This window comes from Scyliorhinus canicula, chromosome 15 (genome assembly GCF_902713615.1).
Source record: "Scyliorhinus canicula chromosome 15, sScyCan1.1, whole genome shotgun sequence".
Taxonomy (NCBI): Eukaryota; Metazoa; Chordata; class Chondrichthyes; order Carcharhiniformes; family Scyliorhinidae; genus Scyliorhinus; species Scyliorhinus canicula.
Window position 1 is genome coordinate 40752084 of NC_052160.1, and position 18518 is coordinate 40770601.

Sequence of the window (18518 nt, forward strand, 5' to 3'; positions counted from 1 at the left end):
CGTGGGCAGACACTGAACATGAGGGCCAGCACGGTAGCATTGTGGATAGCACAACTGCTTCACAGCTCCAGGGTCCCAGGTTCGATTCCGGGCTTGGGTCACAGTCTGTGCGGAGTCGGCACATTCTCCCCGTGTGTGCGTGGGTTTCCTCTGGGTGCTCCGGTTTCCTCCCACAGTCCAAAGATGTGCAGGTTAGGTGGATTGGCCATGATAAATTGCCCTTAATGTCCAAAATTGCCCTTAGTGTTGGGTGGGGTTACTGGGTGGCAGTGTTGACCTTGGGTAGGGTGCTCTTTCCAAGAGCCGGTTCAGACTCGATGGGCCGAATGGCCTCCTTCTGCACTGTAAATTCTATGAAATTCTATGAGCTTTAAGATGCAAGACAGGGAGCCAAAATGATCCAGCAATGTTTTCAGTGCATCAGGGATGTAATAGAGGAGGCACCTACATTTGTGAATGAGAGATGGAAGTGGGATATAACTTAAGATTTTTCACCTGAGTTTTCGAAGAACATTGGGACTGGGATAATCATTGGCAACTAATTAAAGATTTTCCAGGAGAACAAACATACTGGAGTGTCGGGGAAGGGAGGGGATGGGGGTCGGTTGTGGAGCAGTGGCAAACCGTAAATGATGCCATGAAACCTCCTGGAAGATTCTCAAGCAGAAAACCAAACATACCGAGAGGGTGCTGTTGGAGAGAGAGACCCAATCACTTGCTGCCCCCCCCCCTCCCCCCCCCTCCCCCCCCCCCCCTCCCCCCCCCCCCCCCCCGCACTCCCACCTGACCCCTCACCTCCCCCTCCCAATACAATTGCCAGTGATGGAAGAGGTGGAAAGAGTCGCACACCGATGCTGGAATGAGACGTGCGCACTCAGGATGGGAGGCCAAGAAAACAGAAACATAGAAACCAGCTGACAGAATAAATAACCAACAAAGAGTGCTCTGTCGTGCCACCTTGCAAAAGAATCGTTACACAAAACAACGCGACAGGCACAACATTTCTTTATTTGAACAAGTCCCACTTTCCTTTGTTGCCCATAGCAACAAGATCCTGCACGACTAAAGCCTCGACCATTCCTGGTCCTTCACAACATTGAAAGTTAAAATAAAATTCAAACGAGGCATCTGCTGTATATAACTTACACCAAGCTGAGAAATTCTATTCCAGCATGGCACTAACGCCAACAGTTGCTTTGGCATCAACCCATCAACGTTCGCCAGCCTCCTTGCTTGTATGTTCAATATGCAAAGAGATTAAAAATCCTGATAAGCAGGCTCGGGGTGCTGAAACGAATTGCGGGAATTGCACGAACACAATGAATTTTCCCATCGGAGCAGCTTGAAGATTCCACAGCATAATATGTATTTTCCAACGCCATTAAGTCCCTGCCTCTGTTGGCGAGATGCTTGAGCATAATACTGGAGTCAAATAACATTGTCGAGCAGACATCCATCCATAGAATTTTGAACACAATGTTCATAATCTTCCTCCTGAACCCCAAGTCCCTGTCCAACACACCCTTAATTCCCATTCCACCCTTGCATTGTTGAAAGAAAGACTGATTGAAACACCTTCTACTCCAACACATTTGTCCCCCATCTCCACATCCCCCATGCTCTTCCTTCTACAAGCTTCTTCAGTTCTCTGTCCAAAGGCAGATCCAACCGATAGAACTGTGATCGCTATCACGGGTAGGGGCAAGGAAGTAGCGATTAAATCCTGGGTTGTCGGCGCCAATCTGATCAATCAATCATCCACACAACTAAGCTATTGTCCCTTCCCCCTTCCCTCCCTCCACTACCTGAGGAGCACAAGATGCTGTGTCAACGTACACTTTCACGTGCATGTTGTGGCCTGGACCTATGAACAGAGATGGTGGAGGCTCTAATTTTCTTTCACCCCATGGTTGACCAGATTTCTTTCCTGCTTTACAACCTGCCATTGGCGTATGTTGGAATGATTGACAAGTTGATATTCAACCGGTTTGATCACATTATGAATGTATCTTCCTTGACTATCGAGTCCTGGATTAGGACTTGAAGCGGGAGTTTCAAGTTCAAAGGCAAGGACACTGCCTATTAAAAGACTGGCGGGAATCTCCTTTCCAGAGGCTAAGTCCCCACGCCGGCGGGAAAACCGGCGCGAACCACTCCAGTGTCAACAGCCCCCAAAATTGTTCGCACTTACAGGGGCTAGGTGGACGGCGGAGGGATTGGCGCTGCGCCAGCCGGAAGGGTTGGTGCCGTGCTAGCAGGCGCCAAAGGGACTGCGTGAGTTAGCGCATGCGCCGAAGGGCCGGCGTGATCTCACACATGCGCTGAACCGTCGGTGTGGTTCCGCACATGCGCAGATCGGCCGGTGTATTCTGGCGCATGCGCAGGGGGTTGTCTTCTCCGTGCTGGCCATGGCGAAGCCCTACAGGAGCCGACGCAGAAGGAAGGAGTGCCCCCACGGCACAGGCCCACCCGCAGATCAATGGGACCCGATAGCAGGCCAGGCCACCATGGGGGCACCCCCCCCCCCCCCCCCCCCCCCCCCCGGGGTCAGATCCCGCCGCGCCCCCCTCAGGACTGCTCCAGCTGAGTTACCTGCCAGGTCCCGCCATGTGGGACCATGTCTAACCCACACCGGCAGGACTGGCCAAAAACAAATGGCCGCTCGGCCCATCGGGGCCCGGAGAATTGCCGGGGGAGGCCGCTGCCAATGGACCCTGACCAGCGAGGCATGAACCCCGCCCGCAAACCGGCGCCGGAGGAAACGGTAGCTGGCGGCGGGGCAGGATTCGAGCCGCCCCCCCCTGGGGATTCTCTGACCCGGCCGGGGGGGGGTGGGCGGAGAATCCTGCTGCATCTCTTCTAAAGATTAAAGCTCAGTCATCAATATCTACAGCTTGAGCTTTGAAAAAGAGTCATCGGCTTCGAAACGTTAGCTCTTCCCTCTCCCCACAGATACTGCCAGACTTGCTGAGATTTTCCAGCATTTTCCCTTTCGTTTCAGATTCCAGCATCCGCAGTAATTTGCTTTTATTAATATCTACAACTTGCTGATTTTCGCCACCTTCTACGTATAAACATTGGAATTGGGAGCAGGAGTCGGCCATTTGGTGCCCCGAGTCTGCTCCAACATCCATTAAGATGAGGGCTGATCTGATTATGGCCTCAATGCCACATTCCCACCTGTGCCCGATGCCTTTAGACCTTTAGACCATAAGACCATAAGACATAGGAGTGGAAGTAAGGCCAATTCGGCCCATCGAGTCCACTCCGCCATTCAATCATGGCTGATGGGCATTTCAACTCCACCTCCCAGCATTCTCCCCATAGCCCTTAATTCCTCGCGACATCAAGAATTTATCTATCTCTGCCTTGAAGCCATTTAGCGTCCCGGCCTCCACTGCACTCTGCGGCAATGAATTCCACAGGCCCACCACTCTCTGGCTGAAGAAATGTCTCCGCATTTCTGTTTTGAATTTACCCCCTCTAATTCTAAGGCTGTGCCCACGGGTCCTCGACTCCTCGCCTAACGGAAACAGTTTCTTTGCGTCCATCCTTTCTAAGCCATGTATTATCTTGTAAGTTTCTATTAGATCTCCCCTTAACCTTCTGAACTCCAATGAATACAATCCCAGGAACGCCAGCCGTTCCTCATATGCTAGACCCGCCATTCCAGGGATCATCCGTGTGAATCTCCGCTGGACACGCTCCAGTGCCAGTATGTCCTTCCTGAGATGTGGGGCCCAAAACTGGACACAGTACTCCAAATGGGGCCTAACCAGAGCCTTATAAAGGCTCAGTAGCACATCGCTGCTTTTATATTCCAACCCTCTTGAGATAAATGACAACATAGCATTCGCTTTCTTAATCACGGATTCAACCTGCATGTTTACCTTTAGGGAATCCTCGACTAGCACTCCCAGATCCCTTTGTACTTTGGCATTATGAATTTTCTCACCGTTTAGAAAGTAGTCTATGCTTGGATTCTTTTTTCCAAAGTGCAAGACCTCACATTTTCTCACGTTGAAATGCATCAGCCATTTCCTGCACCACTCTCCCAAACTGTCTAGATCCTTCTGCAGCCTCCCCACTTCCTCAGCACTACCTGCCTGACCACCTAACTTCGTATCATCAGCAAACTTCGCTAGAATGCCCCCAGTCCCTTCATCCAGATCATTAATATATATGGTGAACAGCTGCGGCCCCAACACTGAACCCTGTGGGACACCGCTGGTCACCGGCTGCCATTCCGAAAAAGAACCTTTTATCCCAACTCTCTGCCTTCTGTCAGACAGCCAATCCTCAACCCATGCCAGTAGCTCACCTCGAACACCATGGGCCCTCACCTTACTCAGCAGCCTCCTGTGTGGCACCTTATCAAAGGCCTTTTGGAAATCCAGATAGACCACATCCACTGGGTTTCCCTGGTCTAACCTACTTGTCACCTCCTCAAAGAATTCTAACAGGTTCGTCAGGCACGACCTCCCCTTACTAAATCCATGTTGACTTGTTCTAATCCGACCCTGCTCTTCCAAGAAATTAGAAATCTCATCCTTAACGATCGATTCTAGAATTTTACCAACAACCGAGGTTAGGCTAATTGGCCTATAATTTTCCATCTTTTGTCTTGATCCTTTCTTGAACAAGGGGGTTACAACAGCGATCTTCCAATCGTCCGGGACTTTCCCTGACTCCAGTGATTTTTGAAAGATCTCAACCAACGCTTCCGCTATTTCTTCAGCCACCTCCCTCAGAACTCTAGGATGTAGCCCATCGGGGCCAGGAGATTTGTCAATTTTAAGACCTTTTAGCTTTTTTAGCACCATCTCTTTTGTAATGGCAACCATACTCAACTCAGCCCCCTGACCCTTTATAATTTTTGGGATATTACTAACGTCTTCCACTGTGAAGACAGACGCAAAGTACTTATTAAGTTCTCCAGCCATTTCCTCATCTCCCATCACTAGCCTTCCAGAATCAGTTTGAATTGGCCCAATGTCTACTTTGGCCTGACGTTTGTTTCTTATGTATTGAAAGAAACTTTTACTATCATTTCTTATATTACTGGCTAGCCTGCCTTCATATTTGATCCTCTCCTTCCTTATTTGTCTCTTTGTTAACCTCTGTTTGTTTTTGTAGCCTTCCCAATCTTCTGATTTCCCGGTGCTTTTGGCCACTTTATAGGATCTCTCTTTTTCTTTGATACATTTCCTGACCTCCTTTGTCAGCCATGGCTGTCTAATCCCTCCCTGGATAATCTTTCTTTTCTTGGGGATGAACCTCTGTACAGTGTCCTCAATTATGCATACAAACTCCTGCCATTTTTGCTCTACTGTCTTCCCTGCTAGGGTCTGCTTCCAGTTGATTTTCACCAGTTCCTCTCTCATGCCCTCGTAATTACCTTTATTTAACTGTAACACCATTACATCCGATTTTGCCTTCTCTCTTTCAAACTGCAGACTGAACTCAACCATATTATGATCGCTGCTTCCTAAGTGTTCCCTTACTTTAAGATCTTTAATAAAGTCTGGTTCATTACATAGCACTAGGTCCAGAATAGCCTGCTCCCTTGTGGGCTCTTAGACCTTTCTGCCCTTGTTAGTCAAGAACTTACCTATTTCTGCCTTAAACGTATTCAATGCAGGGGTCACGTGATGGGAGCACAGGCACGGTTACGTTTTCACAAGCTCCGGCTCTGCTCGTCTTTTAATCCGCCATTTCATCCTGATACACGTTTCATACTTGTTATTTATTGGGCTACATGGATTGTGCCATGTAAACTAAACTGTAAATAGACACCTGTAAGTACGTGCTCTGGCCATAGTGGGGATTGCAACAGGTGTACGCTGACTAAAGGGAGGCCACAGTCACAGCGGGAAGGAAGACAATGCCTGTAAATATATGCTGGTTTCTGTTTGTCTCGTTTATTTTCTTCTTTTGCGCGTTTTGTAATGTGTAACTTATGAATTGTGAAATATAAGATGTAGAAACCCAATAAAAACACTTTAAAAAAATGATGGCCTATGCCATTGATCATCCTCATCCTGTTATCCTGTGTTAGCAAGATCATTTTGAGTCAATAATGCAAAGTGTGAATTGTTCACAGTTTTACTCCTTTTGGTTATTGTGTCTTATAATCCTTGTGGTAGGGGGAGGGGAGTGATTTTTGTCTCGTTTGTGAAGCAGACAAATGGAGCTGGGGTGGGGGGGAAGGGTGGGTGGATATGGTTGGTAGGATTAGTCCAGTCCTCACTCAGATTGAGGATAGCCCCTCCAGTTAGAGCTAATCCAGTTCGGGTTTTTCTTTTGGATTTGTATATTCTTTAAATTAAGAATCCGTGTCTCTACCGGTCTTTGACCTGGGCAGAGTTTGTATCCTGGGAAGGACTGGGTTCCTTCTGTCTCCTAGTTGAGGTTGAGTCTTTCCTTTCCTCCATTTTGGCGTCTCTTTGTGTTCCTCCCCTGGGCTACTGTGGTGATCAGGTTGTTGAGGAAGGAGGTTGCTCTGGATATCCTTCCTGTGACAGTGGCCACATTGAGCGAGGCTGGGCGTCCCCTCTTTGGGGGTTCTTCTCTTCATCCAGGTGAGCATTGTGTTGATTTTTATCCAGTGGTTTGGGTGGGGGAGGGTGGCTTCTGTGTTTGTGCCGGGGAGGAGGAAGCCGGCCCTCCGTCCCAAGGCATCTAACTATTGGTGTTTTGACGATTCCTATTCTTTTGGCTTGAAGCCCCCCTCTTGGCTGGAGCTGGAATTATCATCCTCTTGTGGTAGGTTGACCTGGATGGGGTTGGAAAAGCACAGGCCCGATGGGGTTGCAGGTTTTTGGGGTGTGCTGGAGGCTCTGAGGGTATAGTTTCTTGCATGTCAGTTGGAGCTGGGCTAGGCCTACACGTGGTGTTGTGGTTGTTTATCCTGTTGCTCCCAAGGGCCCAGGATGTCCCTCTCTGAGCAACACTGGGTTTTCGTTCCTTGTCTCTCTGGTGCACAGGGGCCAGGGAATAGATTGAGTTTGGTGCCTTGGTGGATACCACGTTGTTCTCCCTGACGGGGGAGTGGGGGGGCGGATGGCATGCCCTCATGTTGATTGAGTGGCCTGTTCTCCTCTTCACTGGTGGGATAGCTCTGGTAGGTTTGTTCTTATCAATTTTTTTTCTGCTTTTCTATCTTGGGCAGGCCCTGTGGGCCTAACAATAGTCTGAACATATTGTTACTGATTCCGGTTTTCTCTTCCTCTCCTTTCTTTATAATTGTGGTTCTGCTTCGGGCCTGTGTTTGGGGTTTAGTTGTGCTATGTAGTATGTATGTAACACCCCGTACATCTGGAGTTTCCGAATATTTTATTTTGTCTTTGCAAGGATGGGTATGACAAATCCCACAGACTCAAGACACTATGAGAGAAAATAGTTTTCCTTATCTCTACCTTAAATGGGAAGTCCTTTATTTTTTCAACCCTGACCCCTAGTTCTAGTCTCTCCCACAAGGAGACATGTATTCTAACCTCCAATGGATACAGGCCCAACCGGTCCAACCTTTCCTCATAAAATAACCCTTTCATCTCAGGAATAAGTCAAGGGAATTTTCTCTGAACTGCTCTGAATGCAATTATGACCTTTCTCAGGTGAGGAGACCAAAGTTGTCCACGGTACTCCAGATGTGATTGCAGCAATGCCCTGTACAACTGTAGCAAAACATCTGGGAAACTGTCACAAAATCTATCCCATCTCAGACAGGGGCATCACTTTTCAGGCGCCCTCAGAGTTGGGGCACCCTCCCCTCTCAGATGTTGGAGCTCCAGGACCCCCTGCAAACCCCCTCCCCAACCTTGATGGCATGATCAGTCCCTCCCCCTCCCCCCACCCCAGGATGTCCCCTATCCTCCCACCCCAGGACCCACAGGACTTACCTTTCTAACGTATGTGACACTTAGTTCTAGGCAGAGCGCTGTAGTACCGCTCCTGGTCACTGCAGCGCTGTGTCTGGCCAGGTTGGAGAGCTGTCGGCCAAGTGGCCAACACCTCTCATGGGCTAGTCTTCCTTCCAAGTGCAGAGAGAAACCACCCCCCCCCCCCCCCCCAGTAGGAGAATCGGCGGGGGTCGGCGTGAATCCCGCCCCCACTGTCCTCCTAATTCTCCAGCCCTCTCCCAATAATTGCCCCGGCGTGAGTCGCGAAGCCCGCCTCGGAGAATGGCGGGGACCGGCGCGACTCAATGGGCCCCGGGGCTGACCGAATTCTCCGGCCCGCGATGGGCCGAAGTCCCACCCGTCTGTTAACTGGACCCGTCGGCGCAAATTAGAGTAGGTCCCTTACCAGCGGGACCTGGCGGCGCGGGTGGGCTCCGGGGTTCTTCGGGGGTCACGGGGGGATCTAGCCCCGGGAGGTGACCCCACAGAGGCCTGGCCCACAGTCGGGGCCCACCGATCCGCGGGCGGGCCTGTGCCGTGGGGGCACTCTATCCTCCCGCACCGGAGGCTGTGGTCCTCCGACACTCCCGGTGTGGAAGCGATTCCCTCTGCGCATGCACGGGGCTGACGCCAGCACGCGCTGGCGCTCCTGCGCATGTGCTGAATCGCGCCGGCCGGCGGAGGCCCTTCGCCGCCGGTTGGCGCGGCTCCAAGTCCCTTTACCGCCGGCTGGCGGGGCGCGAACCACTCCGGGGCGGGCCTAGCCCCTGAAGGTGCAGGATTCCGCACCTTTGGGGCCGCCCAATGCCGGAGTGGTTCACGCCACTCTGTCCCGTCGGGACCCCCCCCACTCCGCCGGGTAGGGGAGAATCCCACCCTAGGTGTCTGCGTGGGTTTCCTCCGGGTGCTCCGATTTCCTCCCACAAGTCCCAAAAGACTTGCTGTTAAGTAAATTGGACATTCTGAATTCTCCCTCTGTGTGACCCGAACAGGCGCTGGAATATGGTGACTAGGGGCTTTTCACAGTAACTTCATTGCAGTGTTAATGTAAGCCTACTTGTGAAAATAAAGATTAGTATATTATTATCATACAAATGCTTCATAAATAGAGAAGTAAATAGGGAGGATAGGAATCAATGGATATAATTACAGCAAAGGTTTGGTATACGGAGAGTGTTACAGTGAGGGTGTGTTAAGCAGAGAATGTAGAGTGAATGTGTTGCACTGCGAATATGTCAGTGAGAGTGTATTACGCAGGAAGAAATACAGGGAGTGTTATACAGAAAATTTAATTAAAAAGAAAGTCGGGAATAAGAGAAAAAGTTGGTAGCTGAGGAGAGAGTCAGGAGATGGGGAGAAAGTCGAGAGCTGGAGAGAGAGTGAGGTGGAAGAGATCTTTGAGAGAGGTCACGTGTCCTTTGGGAGAGGTACGGTCAAGTGTCCTGTGGGATTATTAAAAGTAGACACATATGTAAATAAAAAGTGTATAAATTCTTTGGAACTGTCAAGTTAATCTGAGCTGTCCAAGGAACTGTCAAGAGAACTGTGAAAGGGAGCTGTCAAGGATATGTCAAATATTTTAAATCTCCTGCCCTTTAAATATTTGAACAAAAATGCCTGCAATGTTAAAGAAAAAATTCACTGCTTGCTATTTTACTGTCTGTTGATATACGTCTGGGGTTTACTGTGAAAGCATTAGTGCAGCATGACTTATTTCATGACACATCATTATCACAGTGTGGTGCCAGTCGGTGAGACATGACAATAACCAAAGCTTAGTTTATACAGACAACAATCCACTCGCATTCATAGAGAAGTTTAAAACATGGAATACAAGGTTATTCCGTGGAGTTAATTATTACAACAGTTCAATATTAAAAGTGCACACATTCCCTGAAAGGATAATGTGATTGCGGATGCTCTGGCATAGGTTCAAGAGCTGACTAGTTACCAATTAGAGACTGGGAAGGGAACTTCTATAATGGGGATGGATTGGATGGATATGTGTTTGTGATTTATGTCTTGCATACCTCATTATGAAATGTCTGTGTCCTTATGTTTCATTATTTTAGGAAGGGAGGTATGTAAGGGTCCTTCCCATTTGTTCTTATTTTTGATCACTAGATGATTAATGGACACTTTTCTTTCAGGCAGGAAGCAGAATTCAGAAGTTATAGGAGAAAACACTCTGCTAGTCTCTGCTGTTTACACCAGAGCTCCAGACATGTCAGCACCAGAGAGAGAGATAGGGTAGGACTTGGTTTGATTGATTGGCTGGTGGCCAACGAATTGGCTCAAATGGCTGTATTCTGCTCGGTAACAGGGGGTGATTGTATCCTATCCCAGTGGAATGATTTTCGGATTCCCAATAGTTTCAGTTTGATCTTTGCAAGGTGTTGCTCCTCTCTCTCCTCCGTGCTTTCTCCAGATTAGCTGCAAGTGCTGTAATTCTGAACTTGCAGAGAACCTAAACGAACCATTGTTTTTATTCATTTGTTCGTGGGATGTGGGCATCGCTGTCTGACACAGCATTTATTGCCCAGCCCTGTGGGAATTTAAGAGTCAACCACATTACTGTGGGTCTGTAGGCTGATGTCACATACAACAGGAGCAGGTAAGGATGATAGATTTCCTGTCCGTCAAGGATATTAGTGAACTAGATGGATTTTTAAGACAATCAACAATGCTTTCATGGACTTTTGATTCCAGGGGCTGGATTCTCAGATCCCCGCCGGGTTGGGGAATCGCCGGGGGCCGGTGTGAATCCCACCCCCGCCGGCTGCTGAATTCCCCGGCCCCAGATATTCCGCAGGGGCGGGAATCACGCCACACCTGTCGGCGGGCCCGCCCCAGCGATTCTACAGCCCGCGATGGGCAGAAGACACGCTGCTGTTACGCCGGTCCCACCTGCGTGAATTAAACAAGGTATTTACCGGAGGGACCAGGTGGTGCGGGCGGGCTCCGGGGTCCTGGGGGGGGGGGCACGGGGCAATCTGACCCAGGGGGGGTGCCCCCACGATGGCCTGGCCCGCGATCGGGGCCCACCGGTCTGCGGGCGGGCCTGTGCCATGGGGGCACTCTTTTCCTTCTGCATCGGGCATCAGTCTCCACGATGGCCGACGCGGAGGTGACCCACTCCCTGCGCATGCACGGGGATGACATCAGCAGCTGCTGACGCTCCCACGCATGCGTGGATTTCCGGCCCCGGCTGGCGTGGCGCCAAAGGCCTTTCCTGCACTTTCTTCCCCTCTGTGTTTGTCTGTCTTGTATGTGTGTATAGAGGGCTGGGGCAAATTAAAATGGGGATTAGGAATTAGATAATAGTTAGTTGGTTGTATTTGCTGCATATTTCATTGCAGTTCTTGTTACTAATAAACAGTAATTATGTTTACATTTACAAACCTGTTGACTGTAATTAGTGGGCAGCTAAGGGGCAAAGAGTATTTTTTAAAGAATTATTGGTTAATTCACTTGTGTGTGACTCCAGGTTAAGTGTGGCTGGAATTGACTGCACACTGGCCCAGGATGTCATTTTGGGGGTTCAGATCCAGGATCTTTAGAATGGTAGGCGATGAAGTTTGGGCTACAATATAAATTAAGAAGACACACCAGGTTTGTTGTGATATAACAGGATGGCTCGAGAAGCTGTTAAGTGTTTTCTTCAGGTGGGAGACTTGCCTCTAGTTTATGTAAAAGATCTTCGAAAGACAAGCTAGTCGAATTAAGAGATGAATTAGAAGTAGAGGTACCAGCTCGAACCAAGTAGGTGGAGATAATCGAAGCGATCGCTCAACACTTAAATTTGAAAGAAATGTAAGTAACACAGCTTGGGTCTTGGCAACTGTCATAATATACATCCAAGTATATGATGGTGCACAGACAGGCAGTGATTGACACACAGGATGACCAATGAACACACAGAACACAGCAGCCAATCACCAGACAGGACACGACCACTATAAAGCCAGAGGGCACTAGTTTTCCCGCTCTCTTGGGATCCAGCCTCTGAGACAGTCAGAGCCCGTGAGCAACAACTAGAAGATACACCATGTGGTAGTAAGATAGTCTGGTCAGATTAGCCTCAGGTCTCCAGTCAACTCAGCATAGTGTCAACCCACAGTTAAAGTATGTATGTATGATAGTTAAGAGTTCAATAAAATAGAGTTGCATTTCTTCAAGTGTTGGAAGCCTGTCTCTCTCACTGCTACAGTAAACGCAGTCCTCGTAGACCCAGCTTACCCAACACATCATGATACCAGTGAGCCATGTTAGAGTTTGACGGACCTACCTTGAGATAGTCTGCCTTTGACCAGCGATCCGGTAACATGGACAGCGTCCGCCCTCCCCCGCCGCTCCGCATCTCCGGCAACCTTGTTGCCAACTGGAAGATTTTCAAGCAGAAGTTTCAGCTGTATCTTGAAGTCACCGACCTCAAAACCACATCGGATGCCAGAAAGATTGCTCTCTTCCTCTCTACAGCCGGGGACCACACTATCCACATCTTTAACTCCCTCACCTTTGCTGAAGGTGAGGACAAGACAAAGTTCAAAACAGTCCTGCTGAAGTTCGACAGCCACTGTGACATCGAAGTCAATGAGAGCTTTGAACGCTATGTGTTCCAGCAGAGGCTTCAGGGTAAGGATGAACCTTTTCAGTCCTTCTTAACCCATCTCCGTATCCGCGCGCAGTCCTGCAACTACGGCTCCACTTCTGACTCCATGATCCGTGACCAGATCGTTTTCGGGGACCACTCCGATCCCCTTCGCCAACAGCTCCTTAAAGTTAAGCAGCTCACCCTCACCATCGAGACCTGCATCCTACATGAGCATGTTAATAACTGGTACTCCCATGTCAAGGCGGCAGAGACGGTGCGGCAAGGACCCCACGATGCGGAGCAGGTGCAAGCCGTAAAACAGCACCAGGGCCTGAGTCTGGAAGAGGGCGGCCATTTTGCATGCTTTTCCTGGGCTCCTGTGCATGCGCGCAACGACCAAGGGGACGGCGAGGCCGACGACCGAATTGCGCAGGTGTGCACATTGTTCGACCGCACGCGCATGCGCGGTGGTGCACAGAGCGTCCTGACTGCGGTTAGAGTGGCCAAAAGCAAAGTGGACATTACCCATGCGGAGTAACGGGTCGGCCACAGGAAGGTTATGCTTAACTAACAGAGCAGGAGTCTAGAATTATGATGAGGTGAAAAAAGCTATTCTGGGTGCATATAAATTGGTTCCTGAAGCATGTCGACAAAAGTTTCAGGATTTAAGTCAACAGCCAGGACAGACATATGCAAAATTAGAAAGGGTTAAACAAAACAATTTTAATAGGTGGGTACGAACCTTGGTAGTTAAGACTGCCTATGAGGCTCTGAGAGGTCCTTCTCTTAGAGGAACTTAAGAATTCACTACTTTCTATAATAAGAACGCATGTTGAAGACTAGAGGGTGAAAAGTGCCAGACAGTCAACAATTATGGGTGACGATTATGAGCGAGTCCATAAATTTATGCCTTGGTTCCATCACCCCCATAATTTTGAAAAGGATAGGAAGTGGGAGAGTGAAAGGAAGGGAAGTAGCCAAGGGGCTACTCAAACTCTTTTACTGGAGAAGGATTTTGTTTTCCTCCAGAGAGCTCAATGAGAACTGAGGTATCAGTGAATGAGATAGGTGGTGATTGTATCCCTGTTCCATTGTATGAAGTACAATTGGAGTTTGATCTAATGCCAGGTCCAGTAGTTGTCAGGTTGGTGAAGAAATTCCCAATGGATGGAGTAGACTTACCTTTGGAGAATGATATGGCAGGAGTGAAAGTCTTGGCTTCACCCATGATTACAGAGAGTCCGAGGGAATTACTGCAGTTAGCGAATGATATGTCAATGGTAGGGCATGTGGGAGTCAGGAAAACCCATTGGGCACTAAATGACTCAAAGAAGGAAATGTTGAAAGACGTTGATCGCATGTCAAGTGACAATGATAGTGAAGCAGATTCTGAAAATTCCAAAACCGAGAGTGACCATAAGAAAATGGAGTCCGAATCTCATTGTAGTGACAGTGATGAAGATTTAGACTGAAGTTTCGAATTTGATTCTGGTTCTGATTATCACGTCATGATAAACCACTGTTACTGAATAGACTGGTCAATAACTAATCTTGAACAAATGGCAAGTAGTTCTTTCAAAGCTAGTAAAGAAGGCAGCAAATCGGAAGATGAAAATTACTTGATCTTTTCTGAATGAAATCTGTTACAACATCTCGAAGTAAACCCAATGCTATTCACGTCAGGTACAAATATTTCCCAGAGCATGCCTGCTTTCAAGGAGAGTATACATGATAACATGGTATCAGTGAGTCAGGATGAGGATAGTAGGGACTGGGAAATGATACCAAGTGAACAGTGGGTTAACTAACATCCTTTTAGAGGTCCGCAGTGCCTCTTCCAGGTCAAAGAAGCAAATAACAAAGGAGATGAAATAATCAGTAATCAATTCCTTTGAAAAATGATTGTGAAAGTGGATGATGAACGATGCAATAATTCTGCCACCGCATCTGTTTACAAAAACAGAAAGGTCGTGGAGCCAATAAATGTCATCCTTTGATTCTCAAAGTAAATAAGAACAGTTATGATCTGGAAAACATAATGGGCAGGATTCTCCGATCTCTGACGCCGAAATCACGTGCGGCAATCGGCCGGAGAATCCACGTTGGCGGCGAAATCAGGGGCGCCGCCACTTTTGCAATACTCCATCCCCTCCAAAATGGCGTTCCCTAGGAGTATGCCACACGCCATTGGGATGGTCTCAGGGCGTTACCGGAGGCCCTCCCCCCCTGATGCTCCGCCCCCGATGGGCCAGGTTCCCGACATCGTCAGTCGCGTGTTGTATTTTGTTTCGGGAACTCGGCGTAACAGCTGCGGACTAAGTCCAGCGATGTCACAGTCGGGGGGTGGGGGGGGGTAGCCAATCCACGGGTATGGGGGGCTTTGGCGGTGGCTGGGGGCACTGATGGGGGGGTGGTCCGGGGGTGGCGAGCCTGGCGAGAGGGGATCACTATTTGGCAGGCCGGACCCACGCGCTGCCGGCGCCATCTTGCACGGAGCGTGCGCAGGTGCGGCCACCGACCCGACAATTCTCCGGCCGTATCCGCAGCAGGACCCGGGGGCTCCATGCTGCATGCCTGCTAGCCCCAACCAGAAGGAGGATTGGTGACCATTTTGCACTGTTTTTCGGGCGTAAAACGTCACCGTTCCCACGCCGGCATCAGCATTTAGTCTCAAAATCAGAGAATCCAGCCCAATTAGTTTCAGTCCATGTTACTCATTAAAATAAGGGCTGTGATTCCAAAAACTCCGATAAGGAGTTAAAAGCTGTCAAGCAAAGAGTGATGCATATACAGGCAACTAACTCTGTGAAGCCACTGAAAGGAACCATGTGAAGGAAAGGAGAGAGAGCGAAGTTGAAAGGGTTGACGAGTGATTATTGATAATAAATGAACCAAACATTTCCCTCAACATTGTCAATACTACTTGCAGTTTAGTTGCAGGAGATTCTCAAAATTCATTGGGCAATCGGAAAAGACTGTCTGCATTACACAAGAGGCAGAAAGAGTGCAGAGTTTTCGGGAAACTCCAGGGGGCGGTCTGTTAATTAATCACGATGTAGACATAAGAAACTCTGAACCAATATTGCCACATCTCTTTTGTTTCAGATTCCAGCATCTGCAGTAATTTGCTTTTCACATCAAGGAGAGTTTGAGAGATTGACGGCCATGTTAGTGGACAAACTGGTGTTGGCCGCCCTGGATTTTCCCAGACCATTTAAAATGGCCACAGATGCCAGTGACCTGGGGTTAGGGGCAGTACTTCTACAAGACAATGATGCAGAAATAGAGAGGTCAATGAGATATTTTTCCAAAACAAAAAACAAGTCTGTGCCAAAGAAAGTATTCCGTCATTGAAAAGGAAGCCTTAACCTTGCTACTAGCCCTTATGCACCTTGTGTCCAACATGACAATCAACGAAGCTTGGTTTACACAAACCATAATCCGCTCGTGTTTGTCGAGCGGTTTAAAACACACAAGGTAATATTATTCTGTTGGAGTTTATCGTTACAACAGTTCAATGTTAAAATTGCTCTCAGCTGGTGGCAGCCATGAGCTGCGCAGTCCCAGGAAAGGTGACTCTCTCTTGGGAACTTCAAACATCAAGCGGATACAAAAATGCAACAACCACTTAAAAGTAAGATGCTTTTTGGCATGTTATACCTGTCGAGTCAATAGGTAACGTACGGCAACAATCAGTACTATTTTAACATGCTGGAGGAAACGAACGGGTTCATCCGGAAAAAGGGACTTTGAAGGCTTTGAACAAAGGACAATTGAGAACTCAAGGGCAGATGGGCTCGGTGAGGGGTGGGGTCGGAGATTAGGTGGGGCTAGGAGAGGGGGAGAGGGTAGAATGCTGGTTAGAACAGCTCACACATGGAGAAAGCTGGAACAAAGAAGACAATGATGGCCACCTTGAATGGCCTACAAACAAAGTGAAATCGCAGCGTGCAGGGTCACGTCCACGTGGTAAGTATGGCTGGCCCCACAGGAGGGGGGAGGACAGAAACAACCCATCAGAATAGTTACCTGGAATGTGAGGGCCAACATAATCTCCCTTTAAGAGACACACCTGAGGGAGAATGACCGACTGCAGGAGAAGGACTGACTGAGGGTGAGGAAGAGCTGGATAGGACAGAGATACGGAGCGCGCTTCGGTACAACAGCAAGGGGAGTGGCTATTCTGTTTGGTAAAAGGATAACCTTTTCAGTGGCGAACACAGTGACGGACCCAGGGGGATGGTATGTAATGGTTAGCAGTGACCTGGAAGGGACACCGGTGGTTCTTGTTAATGTATACACCCCTAACTGGGACGACACTGACTTCATCAAAAAACGACCTAAACTCCCATCAGCCCACCATGGGGGGAGTCTTTAACTGTGTATAGGACCCAACGATGGACAGGACCAGCCCCAAATCAGGGAAACAATCGGCAATGACAAAGGAACTGAACACCTTTATGGGAGGGTGGGGTGGGGGTGTAATTTGACCTGCTCTCCACCAGGAAAGCGGTGAACCAGCTCCATCAGACACCGGGGCTGCCTATGAACATGGAGACAAGGCCAGCCGCCTACTGGCTCACCAGCTGAGGAAGCAGGCAGCCACGAGGGAGATAGCACAGGTGAAGGACAGGAATGGTAAGTCAGTCACAACGCAAGATGTGATCAACATGGCCTTTGCGACCTACTATTGGGATCTGTACATCTCTGAGCCCCCTGAGGGTGACTCAATGATGAAACGGTTCCACAACAGTCTGGACATACCAGCTGTGGGGGAGGAAAAGAAACAGGGACTGGGAGCACCACTGGAACTGGGGGAGGTCATGGAGAGTATTAACTCCACACAGTCAGTGAAGGCACCAGGTCCGGACGGGTTCATGGTGGATTCCCGCACCTGCAAGAGATGTTCAATGATTCGTTATCAAGAAGGACCCTGCTGCCCACACTGGCACAGGGTTCGATCTCGCTGATCCCAAAAAAAAACATCCGACAGAGTGCAGGTCAGACAGATCCATCTTACTCCTGAACATTGCCGCCAAAGTCCAGGCGAAGGCCCTAGTGAGGCGCTGGAGAGTTGCGGGTCAGAGGTAGTCACGGAAGATCAGATCAGGTTTGTCAAAGGCAGGCAGCTAATGACAAACATCTGATCCCTGCTGAACATGACTATGACCCCACCTGGGGAGAAGACACCATTTGCAATCTTCTCCCTAGACACAGAGATGGCCTTTGATTGAGTCGAATGGAGGTACCTCACTGGAGGTACTGGAACGATTTGGATTTGGGCCAGGATTTATCTCATGGGTGAAACTTCTGTACAGCACTCCCATGGCGAGCGGACGGACAAAAAAACACCAACTCTGAATACTTCCGGCTGCACAGAAGCATGAGGCAGGGATGCCCATTATCCCTGCTGCTATTTTGCCCTGACAATCAAGCCACTGCTATCGCTTTTAGATCAGCGAAGGGGGAGGGAGGCATCCAGAGTGGCACAGAGTCTCACGCTATGCAGAAGATCTGCTCCTCTATGTCCCAAACCCCCCAGCCAGCATGGGAAGAATAACAGAACTCCGAAGCAAGTTCAGAGCCTTCTCAACTTACAAACACAACCTGATCAAGAGTGAAATCTTCCTCATGGACCAGCAGGGGGAGAATCAGAGCTGGGAAAGCTGCCGTTTCAAGCTGGCTCAAACCAAATTCCAATACCTGGTGGCAGTCTTCACGTATCAGAAAAGCCAGACCTCTTTACAGGGCAGACGCCTTAGCCTCACCTCCCTGACCGTCCGACCGGAGACTCCTGCCCGGCTGCAGATCAGCAGCATCCACCCAAGGCTGTAGACTGGCCGTCCGACTTGGCAGAATTGCTCAGATTAGAGAAGATACAATTTGGAAGAAGGCTTCGGCAACGCAACACGTGGAAACAATTTAGCAGCCTGTTCTAGATTCTGTTCACGACCATCAACCAATGACGGAGGGGGAGGGAGGGGGACTGAATGAGACAAAGGAAAACAAAAAAAGGGGGGGGG